This window comes from Narcine bancroftii, chromosome 5 (assembly GCF_036971445.1).
Source record: "Narcine bancroftii isolate sNarBan1 chromosome 5, sNarBan1.hap1, whole genome shotgun sequence".
In the NCBI taxonomy this organism is placed as follows: Eukaryota; Metazoa; Chordata; class Chondrichthyes; order Torpediniformes; family Narcinidae; genus Narcine; species Narcine bancroftii.
In genome coordinates, this window is record NC_091473.1 from 61,327,638 (window position 1) to 61,346,435 (window position 18,798).

At 40.7% G+C, this 18,798-nt stretch overlaps 1 long non-coding RNA gene across 1 annotated transcript in view; it reads left to right on the top strand.

The window, feature by feature from the left end:
* The first annotated feature begins 12,341 nt into the window (after positions 1 to 12,341).
* The window catches only part of LOC138762694 (uncharacterized), a 33,718-nt gene continuing 27,261 nt past the window's right edge, over positions 12,342 to 18,798 (top strand). The window contains exon 1 of the long non-coding RNA XR_011357060.1: positions 12,342 to 12,455. This is a non-coding gene — a long non-coding RNA (uncharacterized lncRNA). The remainder of the gene's footprint in view (positions 12,456 to 18,798) is intronic.

Below are 18,798 nucleotides of genomic sequence, written 5' to 3' on the forward strand. Positions count from 1 at the left end.
CAACTAAGCACGGATGTCCACTATCTCACTCACTGTTCGCTTTAGCTATAGAACCCTTGGCAGAAATGATAAGAACAGAAAATAAAATAAAAGGGATAAAAATAAAAGAGAAGGAATATAAAATCAGTTTATTTGCAGATGACATCATAGTATACTAAACAGAACCAGAAATATCAATAAAAGAATTACTTAAGAAATTGAAGGAATATGAAGAAATATTGGGGTACAAGATCAATGCAAATAAAAGTGAAGTGATGCCAATGAATAATGCAGATTTCACAAAATTTAAAAAAGAATCATAATTTAAATGGCAGACATAAGCAATCCGATACCTAAGTATTAGACTAGATAATAATCTAGGCCACTATTACAATTTAAATTATCAGCAATTAATGAAGAAATTACAAGATGACTTAGAACATTGGAAAGATTTACCACTAACACTGATAGGAAGGGTAAATTGCATTAAAATTAATATCTTCCCAAGGATAAAATACCTATTTCAATTGTCACCAATTCCCTTAACAGAGAAATTCTTCAATGAGCTAATTCTTATGGAAAGGGGGAAAACCGAGGATAGCGCTAGATAAATTAACAGAATGGTACAAACAACGGAGCTTACAGCTACCAAACTTTAAGAATTATTATAGAGCAGCACAATTAAGATATATATCAGATTTTTATCAAACAAGGGAAAAACCAGATTGGAGCAGGATAGAGCTAGATAAAATAGGGGAGAAGGAACCAGAAAATATACTTTATAAGTGGGATGAAAAACTGCTGCAATACTGCACCATCTGCTCAACATTTGGAGGAAGATTCACGTAGAAAGGAAAAAAACAAATTACCAACTACCAAAATTATTATTGACGCAAAATCAACTAATTCCTTTCACAATAGATATCCTTTCCTTTAGAGAATGGGAGAGAAAGGGGATTAAAAGAATAGAATATTTCTTTTTGGAAAATAATTTATTATCATTTGAACAAATGAAGTACAAATATGGTATAACTCACGGTACAATGTTTGCATACCACCAACTGAAAACCTACTTAAAGGATAAATTGGGAAGCAGGCTGAGGTTACCAGAAGGAAGCAGCTTTGAATATGTGATTACAGACACAATGATAATTAAAATATTTATCACAAACACGTACATCAAGCTGCAAGAGAAAGAAAATGATGAAATAAGCTGTAAACCCAAACAAAAGTGGGAAAAAGATTTAAACATAAAGATAAAAAAATGAAAAATGGGAAAAGCTATGCTCCGGAACTATGAGAAATATAATAAACACGAGGTTACGCATGATACAATATAATTGGTTACACAGGCTATATATCATGCCACAAAAGTTAAATAAATGGGACCCAACAGTATCAGATAGATGTTTTCGCTGTAAGAAGGAAACGGGAACAACAGTACATGCAATTTGGGGATGTGAGAAAGTGGAAAAGTTTTGGGAAGATCTAAATCAGGTATTAAATAAAATCACAAAAAGCAACATACCAAAAATTCCAGAGATCTTTCTTTTAAGTAATATAAGAAGTAAAGAACTAGGCCTCAAACTGGATGAAGCGCAAAAAAGATTTATTATGATAGCCTTAGCTGTAGCAAAAAATGTATGACGTCAACTTGAAAATCAGAAGAGAGCTTGAGAATAGAGCAATGGTACATAGAAATGAATAAATGTATTCCATTGGAAAAAATAACATATAATTTAAAAAATAAAGTCACATTATTTGAACAAATTTGGGAACTGTACATGGAATACAACAGAGAGGGCCTACCGTGGACCTCCACCCCCTAAAATGATAGAATGAGAAGAAGACGAAATGAACTGACCCAGTGTGTAAAATTAGATGACACAATTTTCTTGTTTATTTTCATTGTGTGATGACATTGTTTAATGGGTTTATTGTATTGTATATGTTGAATGTTTAATGGGTTTGTAGGGGGTGGGAAGGAGGGAGGGAAGGGAAAAAGGGGAGAAAAGACACTGTATATTCAAGAGGGAAATGTTTGTGGGTATTTTGGTTATTATGGTTCATAGTGTGAAAAATAAAAAAAAATTTAAAAACACTCCCAGCACCCAACATCACATCCTCTGTATATCTATATGCATGAGAACAGTTTGAATGAAAACTGCTAAATAAAATCAGAGAAAGGCTGGAAGCCGTGTCCAACTCGATCCAGGCTAACACTCTGCCTCTTGTTAATGATGATAATGAGTTTACTGTCATACACGTAAACATGCATCAAAAATCTTACTGCAGCCAAACAGGTACTTGTAAAAAAATAGTAAATTAATCAAATTACATTTAAAAAGTCAATAAATGCATGAGACAGATGATCAATATTTAAAGTTATCTTGGTACAAAATGATACTTGCAAAAGTGCAGACATTTCTTCTGTGGTGTCGGAGCAGTCCATGATGAATGTAACAAGGAGAGGTTCAGAGGCCAGATGACTGTTGGAAAGAAATTGTTCTTGAACCTGAAGGTGTTGGTCTTCAGGTGCCTGTATCTTCTGTCTGAAGGTAGCAGTGAGAAGAAGCTGTGACCAGGGTGATGGGGGTCCTTTATGATGTTGACAGCCTTCCAGAGACCGCACCTCATGAGATGTCTACAATGGGTGGGAGGTCAATCTGTGAAGGATCTGGCTGTGTTTGCTGCCTTCTGCATTCCTGGGCACACAGATTCCCAAAGCAGCCTGTGATGTTACCAATCAGCATACTTTCCACAGTGCACCTGCAGAGATCTGATAAAGTATAAAAAATGGTGGGACTAATGGAATGATGATGATGAGTTAATTGTCATACACATTGTACAATGTACATATGCACCAAAAATCTTGCTTGCTACAGCTGAACCTATGCTTTGTAAAGAAAAACCAATTGCAACAGTATGCATTAAATTAAATTAAAAAGAGATGATGAAAACAAAAGATTGACAGAAAATAAATACAGTAAAACACAGAATTCAAGCAACTGGCAGCCTCAAGCGAAGGACAAAAAAAATCCAAGAAAATAAATGTTTAAAAATGAAGATAAATAAGAATAAAATAAGAGGTAAATAATGCATAAGTTTATGTGTTAAAGTAAATGTTCTCTGAAGTAATAAATAAACCTTTGGTGAAGATGGGAGTAAATATTTAAAGTTGTGTTTGAATAAAATGGTGTCACCCAAGATGAAGAGCTGGTTTATGCCTCTTGCTGTTGGGGCGACTATTATTAGTGTCTCCTTATTCCTGCTTGGTAAGAGTTGGCCCATGCAGAGACTTTATCTATAAACTTGGGGGAGGGCAGGTTAATTATCTACAATGTTATTGTTCGTTTACTGGGCAGCTCCATGGAGGGGGAGGAACCTGCAGATGCAGCGATGGTTAAATATTTTCAAAAAATGTCATGGAAAATAAAGTAAAATGCTTATGGTTTATATATTTATGCAAGTGAAGTTTATTCAGTGTAAGTACTATATAGTATTTTTGTTTATTCTTTTTTTTTTTAATTAATTTTTTTATTTTTCACACCATAAATCACAATAGCCATGATATACACTTTTTCTTTTCCACACATTTACAGTGAATTTTTCTCCCCCCCCCTCCCTCCTCCCAAGCCACCCCCCCACCCCCCCCCTCTCATCCATCTCTCATCCATTTTAGGTATACAATCTAGGTTGCATTAATTCAGTCAGACAATGTTGTCATTCAACAAAAATACACCAGAAATTCTACTGAGTCCATTCTTTTCTTTTCTTCTCCTTCCATCAACTTAGGTAATGTTTGTTCCTGGTAGGTTTTCGCTATTGTATTTAATGTAAGGCTCCCATACTTGTTCGAATATTTCAATATTATTTCTTAAACTATATGTTATTTTTTCTAATGGAATACATTTATTCATTTCTATATACCATTGTTGTATTTTCAAATTATCTTCCAATTTCCAGGTTGACATAATACATTTTTTTGCTACGGCTAGGGCTATCTTGACAAATCTTTTTTGTGCATCTTCCAAGTCAATTCCAAATTCTTTATTTTTTATGTTACTTAGGAGAAAGATCTCTGGATTCTTTGGTATATTGTTTTCTGTTATTTTATTTAATATCTGATTGAGATCATCCCAAAATTTTTCTACTCTCTCACATGTCCAGATTGCATGAATTGTTGTTCCCCTTTCTTTTTTACATCGAAAACATCTATCAGATACTGTTGGGTCCCATTTATTTAACTTTTGCGGTGTAATGTATAGTCTGTGTAACCAATTATATTGTATCATACGCAGCCTCGTATTTATTGTATTTCTCATCATTCCAGAACATAATTTCTCCCATGTTTCCTTTTTTATCTTTATATTTAAATCTTGTTCCCATTTTTGTTTAGTTTTACCATTTGTTTCCTCATTCTCCTTTTCTTGCAGTTTGATATACATATTTGTTATAAATCTTTTGATTAACATTGTATCTGTAATCACATATTCAAGGTTACTTCCCTCTGGTAAACTCAAATTGCTTCCTAATTTATCTTTCAAGTAGGATCTCAGTTGGTAATATGCCAGTGCTGTATCTCCAGTTATATTGTACTTATCTCTCATTTGTTCAAAGGATAAGAATCTACTTCCTGAAAAACAATTTTCTATTCTTTTAATCCCTTTTTTTTCCCATTTTCTAAAGGAAAGGTTGTCTATTGTAAAAGGGAGTAGCTTATTTTGCGTCAATATTAGTTTTGGTATTTGATAATTTATTTTATTTCTTTCTACATGAATCTTCTTCCATATATTGAGGAGATGGTGTAATACTGGAGAAGTTCTATGTTGTACCAATTTTTCGTCCCATTTATATAATATGTGTTCAGGTATCTTTTCCCCTATTTTATCTAATTCTAGTCTCGTCCAGTCTGGTTTTTCCCTTGTTTGATAAAAATCTGAAAGGTACCTTAATTGTGCGGCTCTATAATAATTTTTGAAGTTTGGCAATTGTAAGCCTCCTTGTTTATACCATTCTGTTAATTTATCTAGTGCTATCCTCGGTTTCCCCCCTCTCCATAAAAATCTCCTTATTATTTTCTTTAACTCTTTGAAGAATTTTTCTGTCAGTTGTATTGGCAATGCCTGAAATAAGTATAGTATCCTTGGAAAAATGTTCATTTTAATACAGTTTATCCTTCCTATCAGTGTTAGTGGTAGCTCTTTCCAATGCTCTAAATCGTCCTGTAATTTTTTCATTAGTGGATTGTAATTGAGTTTATATAATTGGCCTAGATTTTTGTTTATTTGCACACCTAGGTATCTTATTGCCTGCGTTTGCCATCTGAATGGGGATTCCTCCTTAAATTTTGAGAAATCCGCGTTATTCATAGGCATTGCTTCACTTTTATTTACGTTTATCTTGTATCCCGACACTTCTCCATATTCCTTCAATTTCTTATATAGTTCTTTTATTGATAGTTCTGGTTCTGTTAAGTACACTATCACATCATCCGCAAATAGACTGATTTTATATTCCCTGTCTTTTATTTTTATTCCTTTTATATTATTATCTATTCTTATCGATTCTGCTAGTGGTTCTATAGCTAGCGCAAACAATAATGGTGATAGTGGGCATCCCTGCCGCGTTGACCTGCTTAAGTTAAATTGCTTTGATACATGTCCATTTACTGTCACTTTTGCTAACGGTCCCTTATATAATGCTTTAATCCAATTAATATACTTCTCCGGTAAACTGAATTTTTGCAATACTTTGAACAAGTAATTCCATTCTACTCTGTCGAAGGCCTTCTCTGCGTCTAAAGCAACTGCTACTGCCGGTGTTTTATTTCCTTCTACTGCATGAATTAAGTTAATAAATTTACAAATATTGTCTGTTGTGCGTCTTTTTTTGATAAATCCAGTTTGGTCTAAATTTACCATTTTCGGTACCTGTTCTGCTAATCTGTTTGCTAATAGTTTAGCTATTATCTTATAATCTGTGTTTAGCAGAGGTATTGGTCTATATGACGCTGGTGAGAGTGGATCTTTCCCTTGTTTTAGTATCACTGTAATTATTGCTGTTTTACATGAATCTGGTAAGTTTTGTGTCTCATCGATCTGGTTGATTACATCCAGGAGGGGCGGTATTATTAGATCTTTAAATGTTTTGTAGAATTCTATTGGGAGTCCATCCTCTCCTGGTGTCTTATTATTTGGTAAATTTTTTATTATCTCTTGTATTTCTACTGTTCCAAATGGTTCTGTTAATTTATTTTGTTCCTCTATTTGTAGTTTTGGTAGTTCAATTTTAGTCAAAAATTCATCTATTTTCCCTTCTTTCCCTTCGTTTTCAGTTCGGTATAATTGTTCATAGAATTCTCTGAAGTTTTCCTTAATTTCTTTTGGATTATATGTAATTTGTTTGTCTTTTTTCCTTGTTGCCAATACCATTTTCTTAGTTTGCTCTGTCTTAAGCTGCCATGCTAAGATTTTGTGTGTTTTTTCACCTAGTTCATAATATTTCTGTTTTGTCTTCATTATATTCTTCTCCACCTTATATGTTTGTAATGTTTCATATTTTATTTTTTTATCCGCCAATTCTCTTCTTTTGGTTGTATCTTCCTTTTTTGCTAATTTTTTTTCTATGTTTATTATTTCCCTTTCCAACTGCTCTGTTTCCTGATTATAGTCCTTCTTCATCTTGGTTGCATAACTTATTATTTGTCCTCTAATGAATGCTTTCATTGCGTCCCATAGTATAAACTTATCTTCCACTGATTCCGTATTTACTTCAAAGTACATTTTTAATTGTTTTTCAATAAATTCTCTAAAATCCTGTCTTTTAAGTAGCATGGGGTTTAATCTCCATCTATACATTCTTGGAGGGATGTCCTCTAGCTCTATTGCCAATAACAGGGGTGAGTGGTCCGATAATAGTCTGGCTTTATATTCCGTTTTCCTAACTCTCCCTTGAATGTGGGCTGATAACAGGAATAGGTCTATCCTTGAGTATGTTTTATGTCTAGTCGAGTAGTATGAGTATTCCTTTTCTTTTGGGTTTTGTTTCCTCCATATGTCCACAAGTTTCATTTCTTGCATTGATTTAATTATAAATTTGGTTACTTTGTTCTTCCTGTTAATTTTTTTCCCCGTTTTATCCATATTTGGATCCAAATTCAGATTGAAATCCCCTCATATTAGTATGTTCCCTTGTGTATTAGCTACCTTCAAAAAGATATCTTGCATAAACTTTTGATCTTCTTCGTTAGGTGAATATATATTAATTAGATTCCAAAGCTCCGAATATATCTGACATTTTATCATAACATATCTCCCTGCTGGATCTATTATTTCCTCTTCTATTTTAAATGGCACATTTTTGCTAATTAATATAGCCACTCCTCTTGCTTTTGAATTATACGATGCTGCTGTTACATGTCCTACCCAATCTCTCTTTAATTTCTTGTGCTCCAATTCAGTTAAGTGTGTTTCTTGGACAAATGCTATATCTATTTTTTCCTTTTTCAGTAAATTTAGTAGTTTCTTCCTTTTAATTTGGTTATGTATTCCATTAATATTTAGAGTCATATACTTCAGCGTAGCCATTTTATATTTTGTTTATCTTCTCTTTCCGTTTTTCCATCATTACCTTTCCTCCTTTTCCATTTCTGTTTTCTTATTTTCAACTCTTTACCAGACAACATTCCTACAACATCCAACATTTTCCTTATTCTCCTATTTCTATCTTCTTTATCCCCAATCTCCCCTTCCCCTCCTGAGTTGTCCTTTATCCCTTGTCGGACAACCACATCTCCCTTCTCCATTTGGATTTGCGAATCCACTCGCAAGCGTCAACTGATTTTGCAGTGACCGCTCTTTTCCCCCACCCAGCCCCCCCCAGAAAAGATTTCACTTTTTATATGTCACAAAGGTCACTCTTTTAATTCCCTCCTTATTCTCTCTATTCCCTTACCTTCCCTTATTAATTCTTATCTATACTATCTATGTTTTCCTCTAATTACAGATACTTTCACGTATGCCCATTGTCTCTATTCACTCTTATACCTCTTTACCCGCATACATATCAATTGTGGTCATTTTTACCCTCATTACCCGTCTTCATCCCTCAGTCTATTTTTGTCTTTACCCACATACATATCAATCGTGATCATTTTTGCTCTCATTACCCGTCTTCATCCCTCAGTCTATTTATGTAATTGTTCTGCAAATTTTCGTGCTTCTTCTGGATCTGAGAACAGTCTGTTTTGTTGTCCTGGAATAAATATTTTCAATACCGCAGGATGCTTCAGTGTAAATTTATATCCTTTCTTCCATAAAATCGCTTTTGCTGTATTGAACTCTTTTCTCTTCTTTAGGAGTTCAAAGCTTATATCTGGATAAATGAAGATTTTTTGCCCTTTATACTCCAGTGGTTTGTTGCCCTCTCTTACTTTTTCCATTGTCTTCTCCAGTACCTTTTCTCTTGTAGTATATCTTAGGAATTTTACTACAATAGATCTTGGTTTTTGTTGTGGTTGTGGTTTAGGGGCCAATGCTCTATGTGCCCTTTCTATTTCCATTTCTTGCTGTAGTTCTGGACATCCTAGGGCCTTAGGGATCCATTCTTTTATAAACTCCCTCATATTCTTGCCTTCTTCATCTTCCTTAAGGCCCACTATCTTTATGTTATTTCTTCTGTTATAATTTTCCATTATATCTATTTTTTGGGCTAGTAATTCTTGTGTCTCTTTAGTTTTTTTATTAGATTCCTCCAATTTCTTTTTTAAGTCTTCTACCTCCATTTCTGCTGCTATTGCCCGTTCTTCCATCTTGTCCATTTTTTTCCCCATTTCTGTTAAGGTCATATCCATTTTATTTATTTTCTTTTCTGTGTTGTTTATTCTTTTTCTTAAATCATTGAATTCCTGTGTTTGCCATTCTTTAAATGACTCCATGTATCCTCTAACAAGAGCAAATATATCCTTTACCTTGCCTTTCCCTTTATCTATTTCACTGTATTCTTCCTCTTCTTCTTTCTCTGGGTTGGCCATCTGTTGTTTCTTTGATGCCCTTTCCTCCTCTTCTTTCTTGTTTCCATTGTCTTCTGTGGTCTCTTCTTGCTGCAGGTGTTCTGCAGCTGTCGTTGCCGGCTGTGGAGATCGACTCCCCAGCTGGTCCCCCCTCCCGTCGGTGTGTTTTTTTTCATGCGCATGCGCGGTTGCGCACTTTTACTCGGCTCTGTGAGCCATTGTTGTAGTTCTTTTTCTACCGACCTGAGGTAGTGGGGTCCTCTCTCCACAGCGGGCCTCTTCGGACAGGTAAGGCCTTCACCTTTTTCCTCCGTTGTCTTCTCTTCCTCTCTTCTTTCCGTTGATTTTGATTTTTCTCCTTTTGTCTCCATCTTCTTTCCACCTTTATACTCACTTTTCTTTAACTTGTATTTCTGTGCCTTTGTGTTTTTCTTTGTTTTTCCCGACTTTTCTGGAGAGGGCTGGAGTTCACCGTCCGGCCACTACTCCATCACGTGACTCCTCTATTTTTGTTTATTCTTAATGCAGGTATATGAGTTACATAATGTAAAAGTATGTCTCAAGCAACCAGAAAATATATTTATCCAGAATCTACCAATCCCCATAGGTGCCGGTCACCAGGGGTTTTACCGTATTCACAATTACCATAGTGCAAGAAAACAAGTGGATTTACAGTCATGAGAGTACTGCTCTGAGGGGACCCGGGACAGCAGACAAACAGCCCTCTTCTGCATGGTCCTGCTGTCCAGTCATTACATGCCCCTGTACCCAAGGGTGTGGAGCCTCTGCACTTCTCTGCAGGGTCTTAGTATCCAGTCATTATACCAATGGTCCCATACACATGGGAGTGGAGACACAGTGCCCCTCCATAGGTCCCTACAACACAGTTGTTCCACCAATGGCCCTGTACCCAGGGGAGTGGAGACACAGCGTTCCTCTGCAGGGTCCTAATGTTCGTCCTTGCACTGACTGCCCTGTGCCTGTGACAGTGAAGCCAGCACCCTCCTCATTGTCCAGTGGTGACACTCCAGCCATGTTTTTTAATATCACCGATCTCATGGGGATCCATGCCCAAGGTGGCAGTGTCCATGCTTAGTTGCCTGGACCAGAAGGGGTTCAGGCTTCTGGGGATCAGCGGACCAGTACAGGACACCAGTTGGGGGGGGGGCACCAGCTACCCCACCAAGAAGCCTAGGAGTGGACTCCACAGGGGATGAGACCGTGGCAGGGGACCAGCACAGGGCTGAGTGGCTGAGGAATCAAACCGGGCTGCAGGCTACTGGAGACCAGTTTTGGGACTGAGATCTGTGAGGGTGCCAATGGCAAGTGGGGATCTCAAAGGGGCCCCAGGCACTGACAGCTTCTTGACCGTATTGGGAGTTGAGAACCAGGGGGCCGAGGAGGGAGACTCAGACATTTAGAGCTTGGGTTCGCCTCTGGACTGGACTTGTTGGCAGAATCACAAATGGCAATGAGGGAGATAAATCAGCTCATTGAATAGTGTAACGAAAGCAACTTTGCGCTCAACATCCGCAAAACCAAGGAGATGATTGTGGACTTTAGGAGGAAGTCAAGGGACACGACCCAGTCCTCATCAAATGTTCAGTAGTGGAGAGGGTCAAGAACTTCAATTTCCTGAGTGTCAACATCTCCAAGGATCTGTCCTGAAGCTTCCATGTTGATGCAATTACAAAGAAGGCCCGCCAGTGGCTATACTTTGTTTGAGGAGATTTGGTATGTCACTGAAAACTCTTAAAAACCTCTACAGCTGTACCAGGGAGAGCATTCTGGCTGATGGCATCACTGCCTGGTATGGAGGCACAAACTCTCAGGACAAGAATAAACTCCAGAGAGTTGTTACCTCATCCTGCGACATCACAGGCACCAGATTTCACTCCATTGAGGAAGTCTACAAGAGACAGTGACTTAAAAAAGCAGCCTCTATCCTCAAGGGCCCCCACCACCCAGGCCACGCCCTCTTCACTCTGCTACCATCGGAAAAAAGGTACAGGAGCCTACAGACGAGCTCAAGGACAGCTTCTTCCCCACTACCATCAGATTCCTGAATAATCAATGAACCATGAACACTGCCTTACATTTCGTACACTCTTATTTTTACTTTTTTATATATAGTGATGGTTATAATATGAATATTTGCTCTACGATCCTGCCACAAAACACCAAATTTCATGACTTGTGACCATAAATTCTGATTCTGATTCTGACAGCAGGCTGTGGAGCCACACAGGAAATGGTGGCATCGCAGGAGGTGATGGACACTCGATGTCTCTGAAGGACTCTCTTATGCTTCTTCATCTCGTCTCAGTGAAAGCACTGGGCTAGTAGCGCCACTTTGTGTGTCTTTATAGGCAAACGAAAGTCAGCACATTCAGTGTATTGATGTATTTCTGTACATATCAGTAAATGAACCTTGAATCTGTGCACTCTCGTGTTTGACATTTCCACCTTGGGAGAAAGATCCTGACTGTCCACCCTATCAATGCCTGTCAGAATTTTATAAACCTCTAGCAGCTGTCACCTCAGCCTCCAAAGCTCCAGAGAAAACAATCCAAGTTTGTCCCATGAATCTACCATCAATCTCATTGGAAGTATGCTTTTCAAAGCCTCTACATCTTTCAGGTATTTTGGTGACAAGAACTGCTCGCAGTACTCCAATGTTTTCAACAGCTGAAACTTGACTAAGTGACTTTTATACTCAATCCCCCAACCAATAAGTGCTTCCCTTTCTTTGCCACCTATTGACTTGCATGGCTACTTGCAAGGACCCCCAGATCCCTCTGCATGTCAAAGCAGTTAAAAGAGCCCTGCCATTCACTGCATATATTTCCTTACATTTGACCTCCCAAAGTGCAGCACCTCACAGGTGACTGGATTAAACTTCATCTGCCACTTACTTGCCCATCTCTGTAACTGATTGCTATTGTCTTGTATTCTTTGATAACCCTCCACATTGTTCACAGCTCCACCAATCTGAATGTCATCTGCAAATTGACTAATCCGCCCACCTAGATATTCATGCACATCACGCGCGCGCGCGCGCGCGCGTGTGTGTGTGTGTGTGTGTGTGTGTGTGTGTGTGTGTGTGTATGTGTGTGTGTGTGTGTGTGTGTGTGTGTGTGTGTGTGTGTGTGTGTTCATTCTAGTCCCTGTGTGTATGCCCCCCCCAATACTACCACTCCCACCGTTCGGTGCTCCCTCAGCACTGCCCCTCCCAGAGTGTGACAGTACTGCAGTACCACCCCTCCCACACTGTGATGCTCCCTCAGTACTGCCCCTCCCACAGTGAAACATTCCCTGAGTACTCTTCCTCCCACAGTTGCAAAAAAACTGGATGAGTGGTGCCTTAATAGATGTATCTAAGATGAGGGGCACAGATAGGGTGGAGAGACAGCACATTTTTCCCATGGTGGCAGTGACCATTACCAGAGGACATCTGTTTAAGGTGAGTGGAGGAAAGCTTAAGGGAGGCTTCAGACAATGTTTTTTACAGAGAGTGGTGAGTTCCTGGAAGGCATTGTCAGCAGTGGTGGTGGTGGTATTTTTGAAAGACTCTTAGACAGATAATAGATGGTTATGGGTGTGAGGAAGGGAAGGGTTAGAGTGACATGGAGCGGGTTTATATATAGGTCAGCACCACATTGTGGGCCGAAGAGCCTGTACTATGCTGTAATGATTTATGTTCTTTGAACTTGGAGGTTTGTGTTTTCAAGTTCATATCATCTGCCTGATAGAAGTGGGAGAAGAGAGTGTGACCAGTGTGGGATGGGTCCTTTAACATTTCGGCAGCTAGTTGGTGCAGGATAACAGGGGCTGTGTATGTGATGATCTGAGCTGTGTTCACAACCCTCTGTTGGTTGCTTGCAACCTTGGGCGGAATAGTTCCCGACCCACGCAGGGATGCAATGGGATAGGATTCTCTCTGAGTTGTACCTGCAGACACTGGTAAACTGAGGAACTTTAATTAGACCTGGAAAGCTGAAATAATTTTACATTTCCCCACCCCCCTCCCACCCTTGCCTCCCAACCCACCCCTCCTACCTCCTCCCTTGGCACCCCAGAACTTGATGCCTTCCCCAGACTCCTCGATAGCTCCACACTTTCACTCCCTGGGCTATGTCTTTAGTCTGCCCTGCCGTGGCTGGGGTCAGTGTCTTTATGAAACTCCATGAGGTTTCTCCTGTGTTCGTGGAGCTAATCTCCAGCAGGCGCCCAAACAGGGTTCGAGGAGACGTACCGAACTCCAAAACTCAGTGTGCGACTGGACTAATATTAGCTTCTTCACAGATCAACAGGCTCCTTTTGTCACGAGGAGCATTGGCTTCAGTCACTGTTGACGGAGAACATAACTTGAATTCTCTTGGCACTAGCCAGCATCTCTCAAATCCCAGAGTGCGTAACCTAGCAACTGAGCTGCAAAGTAGTGACAGAAAGCCTCAGGCTGGAATACCAGAGGAGATTTGCAGAGCAGGGGAGATAGAGCTGCTGGGCCTTATCGGGGTGGATCTGGGGACAAACGGCAGGCAAGAAGCAGACAGGCAGAGATGGTGGACTTTGGTGAAGGTTTGACGCAGGGGCAGCTTGGACTGTTGCCTCATCACTAGGGAGGCCAGGGAGCAGGGGTCGGGTTGCTGACAGTTGCCATGTTTGAATGGCTGTTGGCCGCACTGCTGAAGATCAGATCCAAGCTTGTTCCTCTCTCCTGAGCAATGGTTGTGGGCTGAACAGCAGCCTACAGGGCATAGAGTTCCAGCAGAATACCAAGCTAAGTGAGCCTGCATTTCCACAGTCTCCCAGCAGACATGATGGCTGGAAATGCTGCAATCGGTGACAGGTACTGACTGTCTACAGTTCTCGTCTGGAGATGACCTCAGGGTGACCTGATTCATAGAGCTGAGTCTATGGGAGAACTCCACCTAAAACTGTTTCAAAATACTGACAATGTTACTGTGGAGATGGAGCTACTGTTAGAGAGATGGGTGCAGAGGCAGATAGTGTTACACAATGTGGGTGGAGTTACTGGTAGAGAGTGTTACTCAGTGTGGATAGAGCTAAAGGCATACAAACAGGGAGAGAAAATTGCACACTGTGAATTACCTACAGGCAGAGAGATAGGTCAAGAGTATTCTTCAGTGATCTCTTTGCGTTTGGAGTTCTTATTGGGATAAGTGGAGCAGGTGCATGAAGGTGGCTGGAGTGCATTCAGAGAGACCTGGGCAACATTCCCCAACCTCCCAGATGCCCTTTAAGCCTGCTCAATACCTTTCAGGTCAACAGGGATCCCAGGAATAAACAGGGAAGTGGTTGTTTCACTCTTGTTGCTTCATGTTTGTGATGTAGTAACAACTTTGATTGTTGCAAATCCAAATATTGGCAACAGGAAATCACAAAATTCTGTGGATGTCCTGGTTGAAGTAAAAACACAAAATGCTGGAGAAGCTCAGCAGGTCAAACAGTCTCCTTTATATAGCAAAGCCCAAGATATATAATCAACATTTCGGGTTTGAGCTCTTCATCAAAGTATGAGAAAATGCTGGCAAGAGTCCAACTAAAAGGATAGGGAGGGAGAAGGGGGATGGCAAGGCAGGGGATGATTGGTGGAGAAAGGTGGGAGGGGACAGCAGCAATGTGGGGAGGGGAGATAGTAGGGCTGTGTGGGTGAAAGAACTGGAAGAACAGGAAAAGGGGAGGGGAAAGAAAAGGCGAGCAGGTTTAATGGAAAGCAGTAAAGTCAATGTTCATGCCATGTGGCTGGAGGGTGCCCAGACGGAAAATAAACTGTTGTTCCTCCAATCTGCGAGTGGTCAGGGTACAACAGTACATAAGAGGCCATGGAAAGGAGGGATTCCACTGCATGCCATGGTCAGCGAGGTCCGGTATAGGAGGGGTCCGCTGCAGGCCATGGCCAACGAGGTCTGGTATAGGAATAATGGCAACAGTTGTTGCATATGGCCAAGTGCCTCTTTGTTCACTCCCTGGATCAATAAATACTGCAGTGGCCCAGGTCGAGCTCACACCACCTGACTGTGGTCCCTTCACCAAATTTATCCTTCAAGGTGTTCTGTACATCAGTCTTTCACTGCTTTCCTCCTGTTTCTCCTGGGACTTAACAGCTTCCTCTTCCTCCACAGTGATCAATACAAAGTCCTCAATGTCATTTTCTTCATGTCCTCTGGGTCTGACCAGTGGTCTTCATTCTAGTCACTGTTCAGCAGCATCTGCACCCTAATGTTTTTTCGATAAGGGCTGATTATAAGTTTATTGTCATATACATTGACAATGAACATATGCACCAAAATTCCTACTTGCTGCAGCCGAACAGATACTTGTAAAGACAAACTGCAATAGCAAACTAATTTAATTCAATTACAAGAAACCATAAATACATACAAGAGATAATAAATATTCATTTATCCTGGTGCAAGAAAAAAAAGACTTAGCAATTGTGCAGACTGTCCTTTCATGGTGTCAGAGCAGTTCCCAATTAGTATAACAAGGGGAAGTTCAAGAGCCTGATCATTGTTGGAAAGGAACTGTTCTTGAACCTAAAGGTGCTGGTCTTCAAGCTTCTGTCAAGTTTATTGTCATCTGATTGGACAAGTGCAACGCAATGAAACAACATTCTCCAGTCCTTGTGCAAAACACAAGTATACAGCATACAGACAAAAAATACATATACAGAATAAGTATTTCATCTATACAAATAAATAATTAAATTTTGTGCCATGAATATGAGAGTCTCGGATGGTTATTGTGAGCAGTTCTTCTGGTCGTTCAGAATACTCACTGCCCGAAGGAAGAAGCTGTTCCTCAGCCTGGTGGTGCTGGCTCTGGGAGCAGCTGAAGGATGCTGTGTGCAGGGTGGAAGCGGTCCTCAATGACTTTGCGTGCCCTCTTCAGACAATTATCCTGGGTAGATCACATCGATGAGGGGAGGGAAGGACCAGTGATTCTCTCTGCCATTCTGATGGTCCTGTGGATTGACCTCCTATCCATTTGTCTGCAGCAACTGTACCATATTGTGATGCAGCCAGCCAGGATGCTCTCAATAGAGCTCCTGTAGAAGGGTGACATAATGGTGGCCCGTACTCTTGCCACTTCAGTCTTCTCAGGAAGTGCAGTCGCTGTTGCACCTTCCTGACAAGTGAGGAGATGTTGAGTAGTTTAAGAACAAATGATTCTGTACCTTCTGTCTGAAAGAAACAGCGAGAAGAAGATGTGGTCAGGGTATGGTGACTGCCTTCCTGAGGCAGAGTCTCACATAGATGTCTTCAGTAGATGAGAAGTCAGAGCCTATGGTGGAACTGACTGTGTTTGCTATCGTCTGCAGCTTTCTGCATTCCTGGCAGTCGAACCAGGCTATGATGCAACCAGTCAATATATTTTCCACAATGCACCAATGGAACTTTGATAGTGTATCTGATGACATGCCTAATCTCTTCAGATGTCTTGGAAAGTAGTGATTTCTTCATAGTTGCTTCGATATACTGGCTCCAGCTGCGATCTTCTGAAATATGAACTCCCAGGAACTTGAAGGTATTAACCCATTCCAACTCTGCCACATTAATGCAGACAGGTGTGTGGTTCCTCAGACTCCTCATCCTAAAATCAACAATAAACCTTTGTTCTTGGTGCCATTGACAGCAAGGTTGTTGTTCTGGCAGCACCCAAACAGGTTCTCAACCTCCATCCTGTATTCAGTGAGTTCAGCAAACTAGTGCTGAGGGAATAATCTTCACTGAAAGGTACAGTCAATTCAAGAGGGGATTCAACATGCTGATGATTATCATGCACCAACTATCTATATCAACAGGAATCCTGTGGTCCTATTTGTGTCAGTGTCCACTCAATTATTTTTGTCTTTGGCTGCAGTCTGACCTCCAGGGTTCCTCCAGCTTCTCCTTGCATGCTTGGAGTTGGATGCTCATCCTGGCTGGGAGCTCAATCCTTCCAATGTGATGAGTTCTCAGGTGAAGGGTCGCCACTGAGCAATGTTGCTCCCTGAAGACAAGCAGAGGTGCAGTGTCCTCCACACATGCCCACAAGCAGCTTGCCTCAGCCACCAGCCATCACCTCTCACACCCAGCCAACTCTGGCCTAGAAGGAAGCTTGACGAGAGGATCCCAGTCGTGAAAACCTCAAAAGCTGCAGAAATCGTAGATGGGGAAGATCTAACCATTGCACTGGAAGACAGAAGAAATAGTACAGCAGTTCAATCAAGGGGTACCCAACTGCTCCAGACAGTGCTACAAGAAGATCATTGGTCCCCAGATCGTGTTGGTCCCCTGGTCCAGTGTGGTTCCTGGTCCAGTGTTGGTCCCTAGACTAGTGTGATGTGTGGTCCAGTGTGGCCCTTGTTCTAGTATGGCTCCTAGTCCAGTGTGATCCCTTGTCCAGTGTTGGTCCCTAGTCCAGTGTGGCCCTTGATCCAGTGTAATCCCTGGTCCAGTGTGGTCTCTAGTCTAGTGATGGCCCTGTTCCAGTTTTGACCCTTGATCTAGTGTGATCCCTGGTCCAGTATTGGCCCTTGATCTAGTGCAGTCCTTTTTCCATTGTGGTCCTTGGTTCAGTGTGGTCCATGGTCCAGTTTTGGTTCCCTGATCCAATGTTTGTCCCCAGACCAATGTTGGTTCTTGTTCTGCTGTGATCCTCAGATGGCAGCACTGCCATTAACTCTTCAAGAGTCATTGAGGATGAACTAGCCCCACCAGCCAGTGTGCTTGCTCCCAAAGCATTGGTCTCATCAACCACAGTTACGCTTAGCACTCAGCACAAGGAAATAACATATTTCAATCTTCAGTGATAAAGCTGTTATCGAATTATAGAAGGTTAAAAAGACAAGATTTTATTTTCTTCTCTTCCCCTGAATTTTCAGATTATCAACAGAAATTAAATTTCTCATCTGCTGCGATGAGATTCGAACTCAGGTCTCTGTGGTGTGACACAGAGGTGCAGAGTCATATGGCAAAGAACAGGCCCTTTGGCCCAACTCCTCAAGGCCAGCCAAGTTGGCATTCTGGCTGGTCCTCTTTGGCTCACATTCTCCAAACCTTTCCTGTCCATACATGTGTCTAAATGCCTTTTGATTGTGACCAGCCACAGATTTCATATTTCACATTTATTATCTGAGTACATAAATGACATCTCATACAACCATGAGATTCTTTTTCCTGTGGGCACGCTAGAATTATCACAATGCAAAAAAAAACTGTACTCAACATACACATGTAAACAAATAAAGAAATGTAAACAAAGCAACTGTGCAATACAGATAGAAAAAAAGTCAATAAAGTGCAAAGTTAGAGTCCTTAAATGAGTCCCTGATTGAGTCTGTTGTTGAGGGGTAGCAGCTGTTCTTGAACCAGGTGTTGAGAGTCTTGTGACACCTATACCTCTTGGTGTGGATCATTGGTGATTGCTCCTGCTCTCTGATGGCTGTGATCTCCATATATGTTCTTGATGGAGGGGAGGGTTTTGCCTAATGTCCCGAGTTGTGTCCACTACCTTTTGCAGGGCTTTACACTCAAGGGTATTGGTGTGCCCAAACCAGTCCGTGATGCAGTCAGACAATCCACTTTCCACTACACATCTGTAGAAATTTGCTAGGGTTTCTGATGTAATTCCAAACCTTCACAAATTCCTGAGGAAGTTGAGGAGCTGATGTGCTTTCTTCATGATGCCATTTGTGTGCTGAGTCTAGGAAAGATCCTCCGAGATAGTGACTCCCAAGAACTTAAATTTGCTCAACCTCTGATATTCAACCTCTGTATGATCACTGGATCATACAC